This window comes from Pseudophryne corroboree, chromosome 3 (assembly GCF_028390025.1).
Source record: "Pseudophryne corroboree isolate aPseCor3 chromosome 3, aPseCor3.hap2, whole genome shotgun sequence".
NCBI lineage: Eukaryota > Metazoa > Chordata > Amphibia > Anura > Myobatrachidae > Pseudophryne > Pseudophryne corroboree.
This window is the reverse complement of record NC_086446.1, coordinates 513552592-513574287: the sequence shown is the minus strand read 5'-3', so window position 1 is coordinate 513574287 and position 21696 is coordinate 513552592.

Genomic DNA, 21696 nt, shown 5'->3' with positions numbered 1-21696 from the left:
GCCCACCGGGAGTCTTCCCGGTAAACCCTATGGCCAATCCGCCTCTGCTTGTATCTAAACCATTCTTGCAAAGCTTCTGTTCTATTTCAGCAGCAAGACCAACTGTTTATTCAGTAGTTTCATGAAGTCTATGAAGCTCTCTTCCATGCTACATTGTCCATGTTAAATCCTAACATACCTGATTACTGTACATGGTATGCAGTTAATATACCGATTGTCAGGATCCTGGCATTCAGGACTCCGACACTGGAATCCCAACAGGGGACTAAATGCCGGCGGTTGGAATCCCGACCGCAGCCCCGTATCCCCGCTCGGGTGGTGGGTCCACGCCACCGGGCCCAATGCATGGCAAGCACAGCGAGCCTGCGAGGCGACACGCTGTGCTTACTGCTGGAATGCCGGCTGCCAGGATGTCGCTGTCGGGATACTGACAGCCAGCATCCCAACAGCCAGTATATTGTATGTATTCCCTTTACATGCAGTAGTTGTTCCTTGTGTGCCGTGGCTGGAGTGTAATCAAAGATTATAGAATAATATTTTGCCTTTATTATTCATTGTGGATGTCTGGTGAAAAGTTAACTCTGCCTCTCTTATGTTTCTTTATATGACCTGCTGGATGAGTATTGTATTGGTTAATGGCATTGAGGAAGATAAGGATTTTTCCAGGGTTGGGTTGTCTATATTGTTTATGGCACAGAAGATAATTGCATAAAGAATTATTTTTAAAACTGCTCACCACTTCTATTTTTCGGACGTGACAGCAGTTTGAAGTTCATTGGGTCTCAGACCAGATCGCACTCAGGCGTTTTTAGCACTGCTGCGACCAGGTAATCGCCTCCTACAGGGGAGGGGGTAATTGCTGTGCAGGGGTGCGATCGGCTGTGCAGTGAGCTGCACAAACAAAAGTTTGTGCAGTTTCTGCACAGCCCAGGACTTACTCAGCCACTGCGACAATCCGGGCTGGTGCTGACGTCAGGAATCCTCCTCACGAACGGATGGGCACGCCTGCGTTTTTCCGGACACGCCCTGGAAACGGTGAGTTGCTACCCACGAACACCTTCTGCCTATCAATCTACTTGCGATCGCCGGTGCGATTGATTTCTTCATTAGTTCTGTCGCTGCCCGGAGATCCCAGTCTCCGGCGGCCGACGCGCCTGTGCATTGCGGTTCATACACATGCGCTGTTCTGACCCGATCGCACAGCTGCGAAAAAAGGCAGTGTGTGATCGGGTCTGAATGATCCCCACTGTCAACTCCATGACCTATCTTCAAATTTATCTTAAAACTCTCCAATTTAAAACATTCTGATGATGATCAGGCGAGTTTTCAGGGATTTCTACAGTATTCTGGGATTTAAATGCCCCCAATCTGAAAAGCCTTTCTGAGGGTTTGCAATGCTTGGACTGAATGGGGATCTATTTCCATAAAGGATACAAAAGACAACTCTCTGCAGCTCAGAATACATTAGCCATGATTGCTCTACCATTTTACCATTAGGTAAAGTATTACAGAACCAATCAAAACGAAATCTCCTTCCATCACCAGTGGTCGAGAGGGTGAAATTTGTATCTTTCTGTTGCTCTAGTCCATGTTTTACTAAATCACACTTCACTTTATCCGTTATATAAGCCCATGAAGGTGGATCATTAAAATTAAGTGCAGGCATTTCAGTTTATTCACTAATGGTTGTGCTATCAGTGACCCTTGTTAGCAGTTACAATGGTTGTATCAAGTTCTTCTTGAACATCTCCTAAATCAGAAATCTCTTGCAGTAGCAACTCAGCAGCAGAGGTTCCTGCACCATCACGGCTGTCTGACTTTGTGAGACATGTATGGATGTTTTGGGAATCCTTAGCCTCAGCTTTCTAAATTCTACACCTGATTGTTTCAATCGGGGCATTATTTGTTACTATAAGAAAAAAAATCTGACTTTAATATTGTGATTTAATACACTGGCTTATCTCTTCATACAGTATTCATTTTGTTCTTACAAGTGATATATAGGGTGACATAAAGGGTTCAAAGGACCTTACAGAGTGTATATGCAAATATACTGTAATGAAATAACTAACAATCCCATACACTAGAAACATCCACAAACAGTAAGTAGCCTTATCATAAGACCCAACATAAAATAGGCATGATAGTAACTAAAGACAGATTAGGCACGCTTATGCTACCTAGATACCAATATGAAACTAGAGATGCGCTGTTGGCACTTTTCGTGTTTTGTGTTTTGGTTCTAATTCCACTTTCGTGTCTTGGTTTTGGCTTGGTTTTGCCAAAACCACCCTTTCGTGTTTTGGTTTTGGATCTGGATGATTTTTTTAAAAAAACATTAAAACAGCTAAAAATCACTGAATTTGGGGGTCATTTTGCTCCTACGGTATTATTAACCTCAATAACATTAATTTCCACTCATTTCCAGTCTATTCTGAACACCTCACACCCCACAATATTGTTTTTAGGCCTAAAAGTTGCACCGAGGTGGCTGTATGACGAAGCTAAGCGACACAAGTAAGCGGCACAAACACCTGGCCCATCTAGGAGTGGCACTGCAGTTGCAGACAAGATGGCACTATTCAAAAACTAGTCCCCAAACAGCACATGATGCAAAGAAGAAAAAGAGGTCCAATTAGGTAGCTGGATGGCCAAGCTAAGCGACACAAATGTGCGGCACAAACACCTGGCCCATCTAGGAGTGGCACTGCAGTGGCAGGCAGGATGCCAGATTTATAAAATAGGCCCCAAACAGCACATGATGCGAAGAAGAAAAAGAGGTGCAATGAGGTAGCTGTATGACTAAGCTAAGCGACACAAATGTGCGGCACAAACACCTGGCCCATCTAGGAGTGGCACTGCATTGGCAGACAGGATGGCAGATTTAAAAAATAGGCCCCAAACAGCACATCATGCAAAGAAGAAAAAGAGGTGCAATGAGGTAGCAGGATGGCCAAGCTAAGCGGCACAAACACCTGGCCCATCTAGGAGTGGCACTGCAGTTACAGACAGGATGGCACTTAAAAAAACTAGTCCCCAAACAGCAAATGATGCAAAGGAGACAAAGCGGTGCAAGATGGAATTGTACTTGGGCACTCCCGCCCACCCTTATGTTGTATAAACAGGACATGCACACTTTAACAAACCAATCATTTCAGCAACAGGGTCTGCCACACGACTGTGGCTGAAATGACTGGTTTGTTTGGGCCCCCACCAAAAAAGGAAGCAATCAATCTCTCCTTGCACAAACTGGCTCTACAGAGGCAAGATGTCGACCTCATCCTCATCCTCCAATTCCTCACCCCTTTCACTGTGTACATCCTGCTCCTCACAGAGTATTAATTCGTCCCCACTGGAATCCACCATCACAGGTCCCTCTGTACTTTTTGGAGGCAATTGCTGGTAAAGGTCTTCCCGGAGGAATTTATAATTCATTTTGATGAACATCATCTTCTCCACATTTAGTAGAAGTAACCTCTTACGCTGATCGCTGACAAGGTTACCAGCTGCACTAAACACTCTTTCAGAGTACACACTGGAGGGGGGGCAACTTAGGTCAAATAAAGCGAGTTTGTGCAAGGGCATCTAAATTGCCTCTTTTTCCTGCCAGTATACATACGGACTGTCTGACATGCCTACTTGGATGCTGTCACTCATATAATCCTCCACCATTCTTTCAATGGTGACAGAATCATATGCAGTGACAGTAGACATGTCAGTAATCATTGGCAGGTCCTTCAGTCCGGAACAGATGTCAGTTTTCACTCCTGACTGCCCTGCATCACCGCCAGTGGGTGGGCTAGGAAATCTTATCCTATTCCTTGCAGCCCTAGTGGCGGGAGAAATTGTTCGGCTTGAGTTGACAATTTACTAACCAGCAGGTCTGTGCACCTCTGCACACTTGTGTCTGCTGGAAAGAGAGATACAACGTAGGCTTTAAACCTAGGATCGAGCATGGTGGCCAAAATGTAGTGCTCTGATTTCAACAGATTGACCACCCTTGAATCCTGGCAAAGCGAATGAAGGGCTCCATCCACAAGTCCCACATACTTTGCGTAATCACTCCGTCTTAGCTCCTCCTTCAATTTCTCCAGCTGCTTCTGCAAAAGCCTGATGAGGGGAATGACCTGACTCAAGCTGGCAGTGTCTGAACTGACTTCACATGTGACAAGTTCGAAGGGTTGGAGAACCTTGCACAAGAAGGAAATCATTCTCCACTACGTTTGAGTCAGGTGCATTAACCCTCCTTTGCCTATATTGTAGGTGGATGTATAGGCTTGAATTGCCTTTTGCTGCTCCTCCATCCTCTGAAGCATATAGAGTGTTGAATTCCACCTCGTTACCACCTCTTACTTCAGTTGATGGAAGGGCAGGTTCAGGAGTGTTTGCTGGTGCTCCAGTTTTCGGCACGTAGTGGCAGAATGCCGAAAGTGGCCGCAATTTTTCGGGCCACCGACAGCATCTCCTACACACCCCTGTCCTTTTTCCAAAAATTCTGCACCACCAAATTAATTCTCAGCATTGCCTTCCGGATTGGATAATGGGGTCAGTAGCCAAAATTTGTTTGGATAACCACCATCACCTAGAAAAAATAATGGACAAAAAGTTAGTAAGTATTTTTTAAACATTTTCAGAAAATGGGGGGGGGGGGGAAACACTTACCCAACAGCCAGCCATCTGGGATCTTGCCGGATTCAAAATCACGAGCCAGCGATGACTGACTTAGAATAAAGGAGTCATGGGCCGACCCAGGAAAACCCACAAGGAGATTGGTGATCATCATCTTGGCATCACAAACCATCTGAACGTTCATCAAATGAAAGTGGTTTCGATTTCGAAAACATTCCTCCGAATCCCTGAGTGGTGCGAGTGCCACATGGTTACAGACAATTGCGCCCAACATATCTCTCTCTCTCTATATATATATATATATATATATATATAGTCAATTGTGAAAGGGGGCACTCACCAATTTTTTTAAAAAGGTCAAAGGTTATTTATTACCTCATCATGAAGTCAACGTTTCGATCACATCCCAGTGATCTTTGTCAAGACATCAGCAAAGTACTGTAGACAGCAGGACACCAAAGGAAGCATGCTTCCTTTGGTGTCCTGCTGTCTACAGTACTTTGCTGTAATAAATAACCTTTGACCTTTTAAAAAAATTGGTGAGTGCCCTCTTTCACAATTGACTATACATTGGAATCCACTATTCCTTGGAGTTGAGCACCATCTGGTTGACCTCTGATTTGCAGACTAGTGCGGATGTTCATGGAATTATATATAATCCGCGAAAGAGACGATTGCGCAACACCGACTGTTTGGGACAATGTTGGCTGAAAAGTGCCTGACGCCAAAAAATGAAGAGGAAACAGTAGTTTGCTCATCCTACTTACAGCATGATTAGTTGGCACCCGAGGTTCCAGGTCCAGCTCCAACAGTTCGTACAGCGAATAGATCGCCTGAGGGAATAGGCGATACAATCGTATCACCTCCGTCTCGGGGAGACCCTCCAGCACACGCCTAGTACGATACTGGCGTGGACGTGGAATGCAAACACGAACAGAATCACCACATGGAACATTTACCTCATCACTTTCTTCATCTGCCATGACCTGCTGTGTAGCCACACTAGCGTGGATCATTAGCATCCAAATGTCATCAGTGAAAGGCTCCATGCTTGTAGACAGCTATATAAAAAGCAGGTACCACAAAAAAAAAAAAGCAAATTGTTAAAAAAGACACACAAAAAAACAAGAACCAGCAGACTGTAAAATGCTGTGTGCTTTCTCCCAGTCCCATGAAGGAGTGACAATATCCTGACTGTCAGGAAGGTGTCATCCTGTCAGCAGGATCTCAAAGCATTATGGGATTTTAGAGTTTAATATTCATTTTAAAATATCATAAAAAATACAAACTTGAGTGGATTTAAAAAAAAAAAAAAAAAAACAACAGGTACTGCCATAAAAAAAACCTACCTTTTGTAATGACATAAGAGTAGAAACAAAATTAAAACATTCCCACTACATTTCGCCAGGTTTGAGTAGGTGAAATCATAATGTGGGAAAAACGGGCTAAATCGACCAAAAACTTATCACTCACATGTAATTAGATTCTATTTTTGCGATAACGGTATACTTTACCATTGTGAAAGTTTTTCGGGAGAAAGCAAAACAAGCTCCAAAAAAATGAGGTAAAAATGTGGCAGAAAGTGGCTAAAAGGATACGTCGAAAACATAGCACCCGAAAAATGTACCACATGACAGCCTGAACTCGGGAGAAAAACACCTATCGGTCCTAATTGGATATCCCCCTTTGAATTTGAGTTTGTCCAACCACATTGAATGTTTATATTAGTAGCTAAAAATGCATGTAAATATTTGTTCACAACTTTGTCACAGGAGGTCCTCCCTCTTACATGTGATGTCACTGGCCCATCATCATCATCCTCTGGCAACAGGTCTTCTTCTGGAAATGGCACCCTACTCCTTATTGCGACGTTATGCAACACACAACACAGGACCACAATTTTTTGAGACCATTTCCAGCAAATACAAGCGTGTGCCCCCAGTTTGGTGTCAGCGGAATTGGCCTTTTATATAGGCCAAAACACAGCTCTACAACCTGCCTGGTGGCTGTGAGTTGTAATTTGATTGTGGTCCTGGTGTGGGGTTGGAATTAGTGATGTGCACCTGAAATTTTTCGGGTTTTGTGTTTTGGTTTTGGGTTCGGTTCCGTGGCTGTGTTTTGGGTTCTGACGCGTTTTGGCAAAACCTCACCGAATTTTTTTTGTCGGATTCGGGTGTGTTTTGGATTCGGGTGTTTTTTTCAAAAGACCCTAAAAAACAGCTTAAATCATAGAATTTGGGGGTCATTTTGATCCCATAGTATTATTAACCTCAATAACCATAATTTCCACTAATTTTCAGTCTATTCTGAACACTGAACACCTCACAATATTATTTTTAGTCCTAAAATTTGCACCGAGGTCGCTGGATGGCTAACCTAAGCGACCCTAGTGGCCGACACAAACACCTGGCCCATCTAGGAGTGGCACTGCAGTGTCACGCAGGATGGCCCTTCAAAAAAATACTCCCCAAACAGCACATGACGCAAAGAAAAAAAGAGGCGCAATGAGGTAGCTGTGTGACTAAGCTAAGCGACCCTAGTGGCCGACACAAACACCTGGCCCATCTAGGAGTGGCACTGCAGTGTCATGCAGGATGGCCCTTCAAAAAAATACTCCACAAACAGCACATGACGCAAAGAAAAATGAAAGAAAAAAGAGGTGCAAGATGGAATTGTCCTTGGGCCCTCCCACCCACCCTTATGTTGTAAAAACAGGACATGCACACTTTAACGAACCCATCATTTCAGCGACGGGGTCTGCCACACGACTGTGACTGAAATGACTGGTTGGTTTGGGCCCCCACCAAAAAAGAAGCAATCAATCTCTCCTTGCACAAACTGGCTCTACGGAGGCAAGATGTCCACCTCATCATCATCGTCCGATTCATCACCCCTTTCACTGTGTACATCCCCCTCCTCACAGATTATTAATTCGTCCGAACTGGAATCCACCATCTCAGGTCCTCGTGTACTTTCTGGAGGCAATTGCTGCTGGTGAATGTCTCCATGGAGGAATTGATTATAATTCATTTTAATGAACATCATCTTCTCCACATTTTCTGGAAGTAACCTCGTACGCCGATTGCTGACAAGGTGAGCGGCGGCACTAAACACTCTTTCGGAGTACACACTGGAGGGAGGGCAACTTAGGAAGAATAAAGCCAGTTTGTGCAAGGGCCTCCAAATTGCCTCTTTTTCCTGCCAGTATACGTACGGACTGTCTGACGTGCCTACTTGGATGCGGTCACTCATATAATCCTCCACCATTCTTTCAATGGTGAGAGAATCATATGCAGTGACAGTAGACGACTTGTCAGTAATCGTTGGCAGGTCCTTCAGTCCGGACCAGATGTCAGCATCAGCAGTCGCTCCAGACTGCCCTGCATCACCGCCAGCGGGTGGGCTCGGAACTCGTAGCCTTTTCCTCGCACCCCCAGTTGCGGGAGAATGTGAAGGAGGAGATGTTGACGGGTCGCGTTCCGCTTGACTTGACAATTTTGTCACCAGCAGGTCTTTGAACCTCTGCAGACTTGTGTCTGCCGTAAAGAGAGATCCAAGGTAGGTTTTAAATCTAGGATCGGGGGCGTGGCCAGGACGGGCATGGAGTAGCACTCATCTTGTGCAGCTCTCCAGCCGCTACATCCTATAATCATATCCTGCACCTCCCTCTGGGTCCAACTTTACTGCCACCGACTGATGAGTGTCCCCTGCCTCCCCCAGGAGTGAACTTGTACCTGCTGCCGCTGTGATTGGAGGTCCGGGAGCCTTGGGAGCCGGCGGGCCCTGATCTGCCTCGGGTGCTGCTGCCTCGTGCGGGGACCGGAAGTTCGGCTCTGCTCCTGTCCCGCTTGCCGCTCGCTGCGGCCGACTGAGGCACCAAGGAGGGAGTGTGCCGTGCTCCTGTCTGCCGCCCTGCGGGGTCTCAGCGTGGTCCGGGGGAAGCCGCGGTCTGGGGTTCCCTGGGCTGTCCCCTCTGCCGCGTAGAAGCACTGCCCGCGAAACCGGAAGTGCGGCCCCGCTACCCGCCGCCGCCTGCGCCAGCCTGCCGGGACACTGTGGCTGGAGGGGAGACACGTATACACCTGTGGGGGAAGGTCAGAAGTGAGTGGGATATCCTGGTATTATCCGGGGTAACTGCCTTGGCGGCCACTGTCTGGATCAGTCTGCTATAAAGGGAGCCAGGTGCTGGGGACACTGGTGGATGCTGGGCTGCATATGACCCTCTCCCTCCCTCCATTCATATCCTCAAGTCATTCTTATATATCCTGCAGCTCTGATAGGGAGTGATAATCCCTGTGCCCCTGCTGAAGCGGCTGGTCACTTTGCAGTACATCTAGTGAGTGTGGCCCTGCTGACTATTTCTACATATCTATATTTTGCCTGACGCCCGTTTGCCGGCTGGGGTGGGCAACCCCCCCCCCCCTTTTTTTTTTCTTTGCCTATATTTGCTTTGATACATCCTGCAGACCAGGAGAACCAATACCGTGCTGTCCAAAATGGTGAAAGACCGCCGGGCCGGCGCAGCGGCGGGGGCGATGGATAAGTTTGTTCGTGACCAGGGCCCTCAGCAGCGGAGAGGGGAGACTACAAGATCCGAGGCATCGCCCCCATCCCCCGCTAATAGCTCCGTCTCCTCTGACCCTCCAGATGCCGCACTGCAGAGAGTTCTGGATGCGGTAAATGCCAGTGAAGTGCGTCTGGCTGATAAAATCGGGCAGGTGCAGTCCGACCTCTCCATTATTCATCAAGATCTACAGCGGGTGAGAGAGAGAGTGGGAGAAGCAGAGACCCGTATTTCCAATATTGAAGATACCGTCGGTCCGCTGGGTCGTCGCACTGATGCGCTGGAGTCCCAGATGAATGATGTACGCAAAAAGCTCACGGATGTGGAGGGGCGTCTGCGGCGCAATAATGTCCGCTTTGTTGGCCTGCCTGAAAAAGAAGAGGGCTCCACTCCCGAGGAATTTCTTGTAAAATGGCTCCGTGATTTTTTCGGATCTGAAGAATTCTCACCTTACTTTTCTGTTGAACGGGCCCATAGAGTCCCAATGCGCCCGCTACCGCCGGGGACACCACCCCGTACCTTTATTGCTAAGTTCCTCCACTACCGGGATCGGGACACCGTTCTGAGGCTGGCTCGCACTAAGGGCCCTTTGAAATGGAACGGATCGCCAATATCGGTCTTCCCGGACTTTGCGGTGGATGTACAAAAAGACAGGGCTCAGTTTATACCCGTCAAGAGGAGGCTACGAGAACTTGACCTGCCGTATGCCATGTTATTCCCGTCCAGACTGCGGGTAGTGGCGGATGGGGAAACAAAGTTTTTCGCGACCCCTCGGGAGGCCATGGTGTGGCTGGACAGACGATTCCCGGCGAGGCGCGCCCTTGCGGATTAGTAACTATCCGGCTGATATTGGAAACTGTTTTCTTCTGTTTTCCTTAGGGCTAATTATTTTATCTGTCCTGCATACATGTGTAAGATATTGCAAGGTGATAGGATGCGGGCCTGTCTGAGTGCTGTCGATGCTTCCCTTACATTGTTACCGCAGCTCAGACAGGACATATGTATACTCTTTAAGTCAACTATGATATACTTGGCATGTTCTTGTATATGATTATATCCTGGGGTTCTTTTGATCTCTTTTCTTCCTGTTATATTATCGGTCTCAATGTGGGAGGATGGGGGGAGAGGGGGGATTGCTGAATGTTTGCCTTGCCATAGGTGGTTTTCTGATATCCGACGGTGGTTTTTATCTTGGGTATTAGACGGACCTAGGGGGCGGATCTTTCTAACCCCCCTCATTTGTTTTTTTTTTCGAGGGGGGAATGATTAGTGGCTGGGAGCAACTTTCTAATTTTGCTGTTTTCTAGTTGTTCTCTATTCCCGAGAGTCATTACATTCTTGGCCCCAATTAAGGAGTGTATGCACCTGCCAATGGTGCAATACAGTGTGGTTTAGTTAGTTTTTAGGTATGTACACTCAGTTTTGGGATCCAGGTATGCTGCATGTTGGGGGTGGTATACAGGGTGGGGGAAAGGGGAGGGGGTTGGGTTATGTCTATTTTTTGAGCGGAAATGTATGTTGTGAAAGTACATGGTTTACAACTGTGCAATATAAGCAATGGTGTCTGGTTACGGAATTTGTAGGTGGTGGGGCTGACCGGCTGCGGGGCGATGTACTGATTATACCTTTGATGTGCTATGACGGGGATTAAGGTGTTATCGTGGAATGTGAGAGGGCTCAATGATAAAGTTAAGAGGTCCCTTGTGCTCCGACAGCTCAAACACTATGCCGCTGATATTGTCTGTCTTATGGAAACACACTTGGTGGGTAGTAAGATTCTCTCACTGAAGAGGCCCTGGGTGGGTTGGGCATACCACTCTATGCACACGTCCGCCTCACGCGGGGTTTCAGTACTTATTAAGCGGACCATCCCTTTTGTAATGGAATCTATACAAACGGATCCTTGGGGGAGATTTGTGTTCTTGAAATGTAGATTGTTTTATGTTCCTGTCCTCCTGCTGGCAGTTTATGTGCCCCCTCCATACTCCCCCGATGTACTTAAGAGGGCTGCTGGGTTCATGGCCTTATCCCCCGGGGTGTCTGTTATTTGCTTGGGGGACTTCAATAATGTGCTAGACGGGGCAATGGACAGGCTCTCCATGTCTCCATCTGCTGCGGGGCCTGGGAGGTCTGGGTTTGCAGATGTGGTGACGGGGTTGGGCCTGGTCGATCCGTGGAGACTGAGACACCCTTATCTTAAACAATATTCGTGTTTTTCACACTCCCATTCTTCGTTCTCCAGGATTGATTTGGCCCTCCTCTCGAGTGACATGATTCCCCGCGTCGGCAATATTAGATATGAGACTAGAGGTATATCAGACCACTCCCCCTTGACCTTTAATTTAGACTTTAATTGTGATAGAGGCCAAGCTGTGTGGAAATTTAACCCGTTCTGGCTCGTTCACATGGGAGATGGATCTGAAATGGTAGCCGCATGGCGGGAGTTTTTCGAGCTAAATAGTACTGACCAGTCTATCTCTAACTTATGGGACACATTTAAGGCTTTTCTACGGGGGAGTTTGATTAAACGGGTGTCTGAGTTAAAATCCTTTTATAGGAAAAGGGAGGCTGAGTTGGAGGCCCGGAGTGTCGCTGCAGAACTACAATACTTGCAGGATTCCTTGATTAGTTCCAAGTCAGCCTGGTTGTCGGCTCAGAGGGAATGGAGAGACTACCTAATGGAAAAGACTCAGCATAGACTCCTTTTCTCATCCCATACCTTTTACGCTACGGGGGACAGGCCGGGGACATACCTGGCCTCGCTGGCTCGGGGAGACAGACCTAGTGGTGTGGTGATAGAAATTGTGAGCACTGAAGGGGTCCACCTGACCCAGACTCCGCAGATCACGGCCGCATTTGTATCCTTCTATAGTCACTTATATGAATCTAAATTAGATTGTACCTTAACACAATTACATGAATACTTGGACGGTGTCTGCTTCCCCACCCTGTCCGGGGAGGCCTGTGATCTTTTGGAGGCGCCTATTTCCCCTGACGAAGTTAGAGTAGCGATTGAGGCCTCTCCTAGTGGTAAAGCCCCGGGCTTGGATGGAATACCATCCGAAGTCTATAAGCATAATTTGGATTTTTATGTCCCCCGCCTACTTGAGTTATATGACCAGATGTTTACACAGGATTCTCTCCCCCCGTCTATGGCGGAGGCAGTGATTGTGGTTCTCCCTAAACCTGACAAGGACCCTAAGAAAGTGGAGTCCTACCGTCCTATATCCCTCCTACCCACTGACATAAAAATTCTGGCTAAGATATTGGCTACTAGACTAAATACAGTTATTTCCCACATTATACACCCAGATCAGACGGGATTTATGCCAAATAAATCAACCTCCATTAATCTCAGACGCCTGTTTACCCACCTACAGATTCCCCGGGTGGACCCTTCCTCCTCCATTGTCGTTTCACTGGATGCCGCTAAGGCTTTTGATTCTGTGGAGTGGGAATATTTATGGGAAGTTATGCGTAGATTTGGCATCGGCCCGAAATTTATTAAATATGTTCAACTGATGTACTCCTCTCCCTCGGCAAGGGTGGCGGTCAATGGTTTCGTATCTCACTCCTTTCCCTTATCTAGAGGCACGCGACAGGGATGCCCCTTGTCCCCTACCCTGTTTGCTATGGCCGTTGAACCCCTTGCATGTCTTCTGAGAACAGATGCGGGTATTTATGGACTTAAAGTGGGTGATCGGGAGGACAGAGTGGCCTTATACGCTGATGACATCCTGATGTTTGTGGATCGCTATGCTGAGTCTATGCCTAGGATCTTGGAAATTATTGATGGGTTCGGGCGATACTCTGGATTACTGATAAATTGGGAGAAATCCTCTATTATTCCACTTAAGGGCGAAGTCCCTGCCTCCCCGTTGGTGGTTCTTCCACTAGAGTGGGTGGACTCTTTCAAATATTTGGGTATCTGGGTGTCTAATAACTCTCAAAAATTCTCTTCTCTTAACATTGCTCCTCAAATAGGGTATCTCCGCGGCCGGGTGCAGACGTGGGGTAAGTTACCCTTAACAGTCACGGGGCGGGTTAATATGGTTAAAATGGTCTTCCTGCCCAAGCTTCTCTATGTCCTGCAGCAATCACCCGTTTATATCCCACAGAAGATTTTTAAACAAATAGACGGGTTGCTGTCCTCCCTGGTGTGGGCTAGTAAACGAGCACGCTTAAAACTAGACACCATGACCAGAACGCGTGAAATGGGGGGTCTGGCTCTCCCCAATTTCCGTTTCTACTACTACGCGGCGCAACTGATACATGTCTGGGAGTGGGTCAATGATCTCGATCCCTTGGCTTTGCATTCACTGATGCTGCATCACGACTACCCGGGGGGCTCCCCATTACAGCTACTTCTATGTGGCAGTGTTAAAATGTCCACAATACCGCTTATTAAGCAAGCCATCCTGGTGTGGAAAGCGGTGCACTCGGTGATGCAGGGCCACGGCGTCGATCCTGACACCCCTCTAGATAACATATATGGGCTTTCGGAACTGTGTCATCTTCAGGTCCGAGAAGTATGGGGAAGATGGGGAGTATCATCTCTGGGCCATATATATAGTGATGGGATTCTTAACTCTTTCCAACAACTTCAACACGCATATAACATTCCCTCAAGGTTCTTTTTTCAATTCCTACGGTTGAGACATGCACTGGCAGCCCAGTTTCCGAATGGCCCTCCAGTCCTAGCTGACTCCCCGGTTAAAACAATGTTGCAAACGCTGGATTCGGGTCATTTGGTCTCTGGGATATATGGTCGTATCCTGCAAATGCACCACAGTGACCCTCTCATGGCTCTTCGGGGTAGGTGGGAATCGGATGTGGGTATGCTATCGGATGATGCATGGAATACTGCCATAGGGGCCCATCGGATCTCCACTTCCTCCGTTAGATATCAGCAAATACAACTATACATTCTACACAGGGTGTATATGACCCCGGTGAGATTAGCACATATCGGGGGTGCCCACAACTCGCAATGCCCTAGATGCCGGGTCATGGATGCAGACTTTTGGCATTTACTATGGTCGTGTCCTGGTGTGTCTGTGTTTTGGACGGCGGTTATACGGATTTTATGTGACACAGGAATTCCCTCCTTCGTATGTACCCCTGCACTTTGTACACTGTTGATTGTGGACGAGGAAGCCTTAGACCCACCTAGTAGGCGATATGTTATTAACCTATGCGCTTTAGCTAGGGTCTGTATTGCCCGGCTATGGCTGGCCAGTGAGACCCCGACATCTGGGGCGTGGATATCCCTGGTCAATGAAACAATTGCGCATGAAAAATTTGTGTTTCTGGCTAGGAAGGTGGAGAGGAAATGGACCACAATATGGGGTAGATGGATGGACTCTAAATATTACAAAGAGAGATATAGCTAAACCCGTGTTCTTCCCCGTGAGTCAATAAGGGATGTTGTGCGAGGGGGGGAGTCCCCGCGGCCGGTCCTGTCTTGTTATGATGTTTGTAACATAATGTGATAACTCTGCTCTGATTATGGGATTAAGGGCTCTGTTATGTTTAGGACGTGTGGAGCTAAGACACCATTGCTATACGACTACATGTTCTATGAATACCATTGTTTACTGAATTTATTATAGACTGCATACATGTACTGCTACCTCCACACATGTTGGGTGTGGAAATTGTTTGTGTGTTGTATGTGTGAATTGTTAAAACAAAACTGAAAATTCTCAATAAAAAATATTGAATTTAAATCTAGGATCGAGCACGGTGGCCAAAATGTAGTGCTCTGATTTCAACAGATTGACCACACGTGAATCCTGGTTAAGCGAATGAAGGGCTCCATCCACAAGTCCCACATGCCTAGCGGAATCGCTCTGTTTTAGCTCCTCCTTCAATGCCTCCAGCTTCTTCTGCAAAAGCCTGATGAGGGGAATGACCTGACTCAGGCTGGCAGTGTCTGAACTGACTTCACGTGTGGCAAGTTCAAAAGGTTGCAGAACCTTGCACAACGTTGAAATCATTCTCCACTGCGCTTGAGACAGGTGCATTCCACCTCCTTTGCCTATATCATGGCCAGATGTATAGGCTTGAATGGCCTTTTGCTGCTCCTCCATCCTCTGAAGCATATAGAGGGTTGAATTCCACCTCGTTACCACCTCTTGCTTCAGATGATGGCAGGGCAGGTTCAGGTGTTTTTGGTGGTGCTCCAGTCTTCTGTACGCGGTGCCTGTACGCCGAAAGTGGCCCGCAATTCTTCTGGCCACTGACAGCATCTCTTGCACGCCCCTGACATTTTTTAAATAATTCTGCACCACCAAATTCAAGGTATGTGCAAAACATGGGACGTGCTGGAATTTGCCCAGATGTAATGCACTCACAATATTGCTGGCATTGTCCGATGTCACAAATCCCCAGGAGAGTCCAATTGGGGTAAGCCATTCTGCGATGATCTTCCTCAGTTGCCGTAAGAGGTTTTCAGCTGTGTGCCTATTCTGGAAAGCGGTGATAGAAAGCATAGCCTGCCTAGGAACGAGTTGGCGTTTGCGAGATGCTGCTACTGGTGCCGCCGCTGCTGTTCTTGCAGCGGGAGGCAATACATCTACCCAGTGGGCTGTCACAGTCATGTAGTCCTGAGTCTGCCCTGCTCCACATGTCTGTGGTTAAGTGGACATTGGGTACAACTGCATTTTTTAGGACACTGGTGAGTCTTTTTCTGACGTCCGTGTACATTCTCGGTATCGCCTGCCTAGAGAAGTGGAACCTAGATGGTATTTGGTAACGGGGGCACACTACCTCAAGAAATTGTCTAGTTCCCTGTGAACTAACGGCGGATACCGGACGCACGTCTAACACCAACATAGTTGTCAAGGCCTCAGTTATCCGCTTTGCAACAGGATGACTGCTGTGATATTTCATCTTCCTCGCAAAGGACTGTTGGACAGTCAATTGCTTACTGGAAGTAGTACAAGTGGTCTTCCGACTTCCCCTCTGGGATGACGATCGACTCCCAGCAGCAACAACAGCAGCGCCAGCAGCAGTAGGCGTTACACTCAAGGATGCATCGGAGGAATCCCAGGCAGGAGAGGACTCGTCAGACTTGCCAGTGACATGGCCTGCAGGACTATTGGCTTTCCTTTGTAAGGAGGAAATTGACACTGAGGGAGTTGGTGGTGTGGTTTGCGCGAGCTTGGTTACAAGAGGAAGGGATTTACTGGTCAGTGGACTGCTTCCGCTGTCGCCCAAAGTTTTTGAACTTGTCACTGACTTATTATGAATGCGCTGCAGGTGACGTATAAGGGAGGATGTTCCGAGGTGGTTAATGTCCTTACCCCTACTTATTACAGCTTGACAAAGGCAACACACGGTTTGACACCTGTGTCCGCATTTCTGTTGAAATACTTCCACACTGAAGAGCTGATTTTTTTTGGTATTTTCACCAGGCATGTCAATGGCCATATTCCTCCCACGGACAACAGGTGTCTCCCCGGGTGCCTGACTTAAACAAACCACCTCACCATCAGAATCCTCCTTGTCAATTTCCTCCCCAGCGCCAGCAACACCCATATCCTCATCCTGGTGTACTTCAACACTGACATCTTCAATTTCACTATCAGGAACTGGACTGCGGGTGCTCCTTTCAACACTTGCAGGGGGCGTGCAAATGGTGGAAGGCGCAAGCTCTTGTGTTGGGAAGGTCAGGCATCGCAACCGACACAATTGGACTCTCCTTTGGGATTTGGGATTTCGAAGAACGCACAGTTCTTTGCTGTGCTTTTGCCGCAAGTCTTTTCTTTTTTCTAGCGAGAGGATGAGTGCTTCCATCCTCATGTGAAGCTGAACCACTAGCCATGAACATAGGCCAGGGCCTCAGCCGTTCCTTGCCACTCCGTGTCGTAAATGGCATATTGGCAAGTTTACGCTTCTCCTCAGACGCTTTTCATTTTGATTTTTGGGTCATTTTTTTACTGATCTTTTGTGTTTTGGATTTTACATGCTCTGTACTATGACATTGGGCATCGGCCTTGGCAGATGATGTTGATGGCATTTCATCGTCTCAGCCATGACTAGTGGCAGCAGCTTCAGCACGAGGTGGAAGTGGATCTTGATCTTTCCCTATTTTTTTAACCTCCACATTTTTGTTCTCCATATTTTGCGCACAACTAAAAGCCACCATAGGTATACAATGTAGATGGATGGATAGTATAGTTTTATTTATACTTATGGACGACGAGTGACGACACAGAGGTAGGTACAGCCGTGGCCTACCGTACTGCTGCTTAGTGCTTATATATAAATATAATATACATGTATAACGGACCTGGTGGACAGTGTCAGCAGCAGACTGCTAAACTAGTATGAAGAAAGAAAAAAAAAACACCACAGGTATACAATGTAGATGGATGGATAGTATAGTATTACTTATACTTATGGACGACGAGTGACGACACAGAGGTAGGTACAGCCGTGGCCTACCGTACTGCTGCTTAGTGCTTATATATAAATATAATATACTGTATAACGGACCTGGTGGACAGTGTCAGCAGCAGACTGCTAAACTAGTATGAAGAAAGAAAAAAAAAAACACCACAGGTATACAATGTAGATGGATGGATAGTATAGTATTACTTATACTTATGGACGACGAGTGACGACACAGAGGTAGGTACAGCCGTGGCCTACCGTACTGCTGCTTAGTGCTTATATATAAATATAATATACTGTATAACGGACCTGGTGGACAGTGTCAGCAGCAGACTGCTAAACTAGTATGAAGAAAGAAAAAAAAAAACACCACAGGTATACAATGTAGATGGATGGATAGTATAGTATTACTTATACTTATGGACGACGAGTGACGACACAGAGGTAGGTACAGCCGTGGCCTACCGTACTGCTGCTTAGTGCTTATATATAAATATAATATACTGTATAACGGACCTGGTGGACAGTGTCAGCAGCAGACTGCTAAACTAGTATGAAGAAAGAAAAAAAAAACACCACAGGTATACAATGTAGATGGATGGATAGTATAGTATTACTTATACTTATGGACAACGAGTGACGACACAGAGGTAGGTACAGCCGTGGCCTACCGTACTGCTGCTTAGTGCTTATATATAAATATAATATACTGTATAACGGACCTGGTGGACAGTGTCAGCAGCAGACTGCTAAACTAGTATGAAGAAAGAAAAAAAAAACACCACAGGTATACAATGTAGATGGATGGATAGTATAGTATTACTTATACTTATGGACGACGAGTGACGACACAGAGGTAGGTACAGCCGTGGCCTACCGTACTGCTGCTTAGTGCTTATATATAAATATAATATACTGTATAACGGACCTGGTGGACAGTGTCAGCAGCAGAATGCTAAACTAGTATGAAGAAAGAAAAAAAAAAACACCACAGGTATACAATGTAGATGGATGGATAGTATAGTATTACTTATACTTATGGACGACGAGTGACGACACAGAGGTAGGTACAGCCGTGGCCTACCGTACTGCTGCTTAGTGCTTATATATAAATATAATATACTGTATAACGGACCTGGTGGACAGTGTCAGCAGCAGACTGCTAAACTAGTATGAAGAAAGAAAAAGAAAAAACACCACAGGTATACAATGTAGATGGATGGATAGTATAGTATTACTTATACTTATGGACGACGAGTGACGACACAGAGGTAGGTACAGCCGTGGCCTACCGTACTGCTGCTTAGTGCTTATATATAAATATAATATACTGTATAACGGACCTGGTGGACAGTGTCAGCAGCAGACTGCTAAACTAGTATGAAGAAAGAAAAAAAAAAACACCACAGGTATACAATGTAGATGGATGGATAGTATAGTATTACTTATACTTATGGACGACGAGTGACGACACAGAGGTAGGTACAGCCGTGGCCTACCGTACTGCTGCTTAGTGCTTATATATAAATATAATATACTGTATAACGGACCTGGTGGACAGTGTCAGCAGCAGACTGCTAAACTAGTATGAAGAAAGAAAAAAAAAACACCACAGGTATACAATGTAGATGGATGGATAGTATAGTATTACTTATACTTATGGACAACGAGTGACGACACAGAGGTAGGTACAGCCGTGGCCTACCGTACTGCTGCTTAGTGCTTATATATAAATATAATATACTGTATAACGGACCTGGTGGACAGTGTCAGCAGCAGACTGCTAAACTAGTATGAAGAAAGAAAAAAAAAACACCACAGGTATACAATGTAGATGGATGGATAGTATAGTATTACTTATACTTATGGACGACGAGTGACGACACAGAGGTAGGTACAGCCGTGGCCTACCGTACTGCTGCTTAGTGCTTATATATAAATATAATATACTGTATAACGGACCTGGTGGACAGTGTCAGCAGCAGAATGCTAAACTAGTATGAAGAAAGAAAAAAAAAAACACCACAGGTATACAATGTAGATGGATGGATAGTATAGTATTACTTATACTTATGGACGACGAGTGACGACACAGAGGTAGGTACAGCCGTGGCCTACCGTACTGCTGCTTAGTGCTTATATATAAATATAATATACTGTATAACGGACCTGGTGGACAGTGTCAGCAGCAGACTGCTAAACTAGTATGAAGAAAGAAAAAAGAAAAACACCACAGGTATACAATGTAGATGGATGGATGGATAGTATAGTATTACTTATACTTATGGACGACGAGTGACGACACAGAGGTAGGTACAGCCGTGGCCTACCGTACTGCTGCTTAGTGCTTATATATAAATATAATATACTGTATAACGGACCTGGTGGACAGTGTCAGCAGCAGACTGCTAAACTAGTATGAAGAAAGAAAAAAAAAACACCACAGGTATACAATGTAGATGGATGGATAGTATTACTTATACTTATGGACGACGAGTGACGAGTCGACACAGAGGTAGGTACAGCCGTGGCCTACCGTACTGCTGCTTAGTGCTTAATTATATATATAATATACTGTATAACGGACCTGGTGGACACTGCAGTGTCAGCAGACTGCTAAACAAACTAGCATGAAGAAAGAAAAAAAAAAACACCACAGTGTTTTTCAGGCAGACAAACGTATACTGGACTGGTGGTCACTGTCAGCAAAACTGTGCACTGTACTCCTGCTATAACTGCTCCCCAGTCCCCACAATTAGGCAGTGTGAGCAGTGCACTCAGCACAGATATATCATGCAGCAGTGCAGCACACTGAGTGAGCACAGATATGGTGGAGCGTTTTTTTTCCAGGCAGAGAAACAACGGATTAAACTCAAAACCCTGCACTGTACTCCCTAACAGCTGCTCCCCGTCCCCAATCCTCCCCACAATTATAACTAACTAAGTTCTAATATAATACAACGGACTCGGAGAGGACGCCAGCCACGTCCTCTCCCTATCAATCTCAATGCACGTGTGAAAATGGCAGCGTCGCGCGGCTCCTTATATAGAATCCGAGTCTCGCGAGAATCCGACAGCGGGATGATGACGTTCGGGCGTGCTCAGGTTAACCGAGCAAGGCGGGAGGATCCGAGTCGCTCGGACCCGTGTAAAAAAAAGGTGAAGTTCGGGCGGGTCGGATTCCGAGGATCCGAACCCGCTCATCACTAGTTGGAATAAGGAGTCAGGAGCCAAGGCATGCAGGAATAGCCACTATCTCCTGTACTATGAGGAAATAAAATGGGAGTTCTAATCTCATAAATGTATAATTAACATTTCTCATAGTCCTAGAGGATGCTGGGGTCACTTCAAGAACCATGGGGTATAGACGGGATCCGCAGGAGACATGGGCACTTTAAGACTTTCAAAGGATTGTGAACTGGCTCCTCCCTCTATGCCCCTCCTCCAGACTCCAGTTTAGAATCTGTGCCCAGGCAGACTGGATGCACTCTGAGGCGCTCTACTGAGTTTCTCTGAAAATACTTTGTTAGGTTTTGTTATGTTCAGGGAGAACTGCTGGCAACAGTCTCCCTGCTTCATGGGACTTAGGGGAGAGAAGTCAGACCTAATTCTGTGAGTTTAAAGGCTCTGCTTCTTTGGCTACAGGACACCATTAGCTCCTGAGGGTCTGCTAGGTACGCCTAGATGCTCGTTCCCAGAGCCCGCCGTCACCCCGCTTGCAGAGCCAGAAGTCAGAAGACAGGTCAGTAGAAGAAGATCAGAAGACTTCAGTGACGGCTTTGAGGTACCGCACAGCGATCACACGCTGCACGCCATGCTCCCACTACACAGCGGCACAACAGGGTGCAGGGCGCGTGGGGGGGGGGGGGAGCCCTAAGCAGCATTTCTAGCCTCAATAACTACCTGGCAAGAGCGGACTAAGTGCCAGGGCACTGCCCGGCCCCCCGCCAGTATACATTTTTTTTTTAAATAGCGGGTCTGAAGCGCGCCATTACGGGGGCAGAGCTTAGCCCTCACAGCACACAGCCCGGCGCCATTTTCTCTACACAAGGCTGCAGAGACGCTGGTCCTTCCTCACACTGCTGTACAAGTAACAGGGTGCA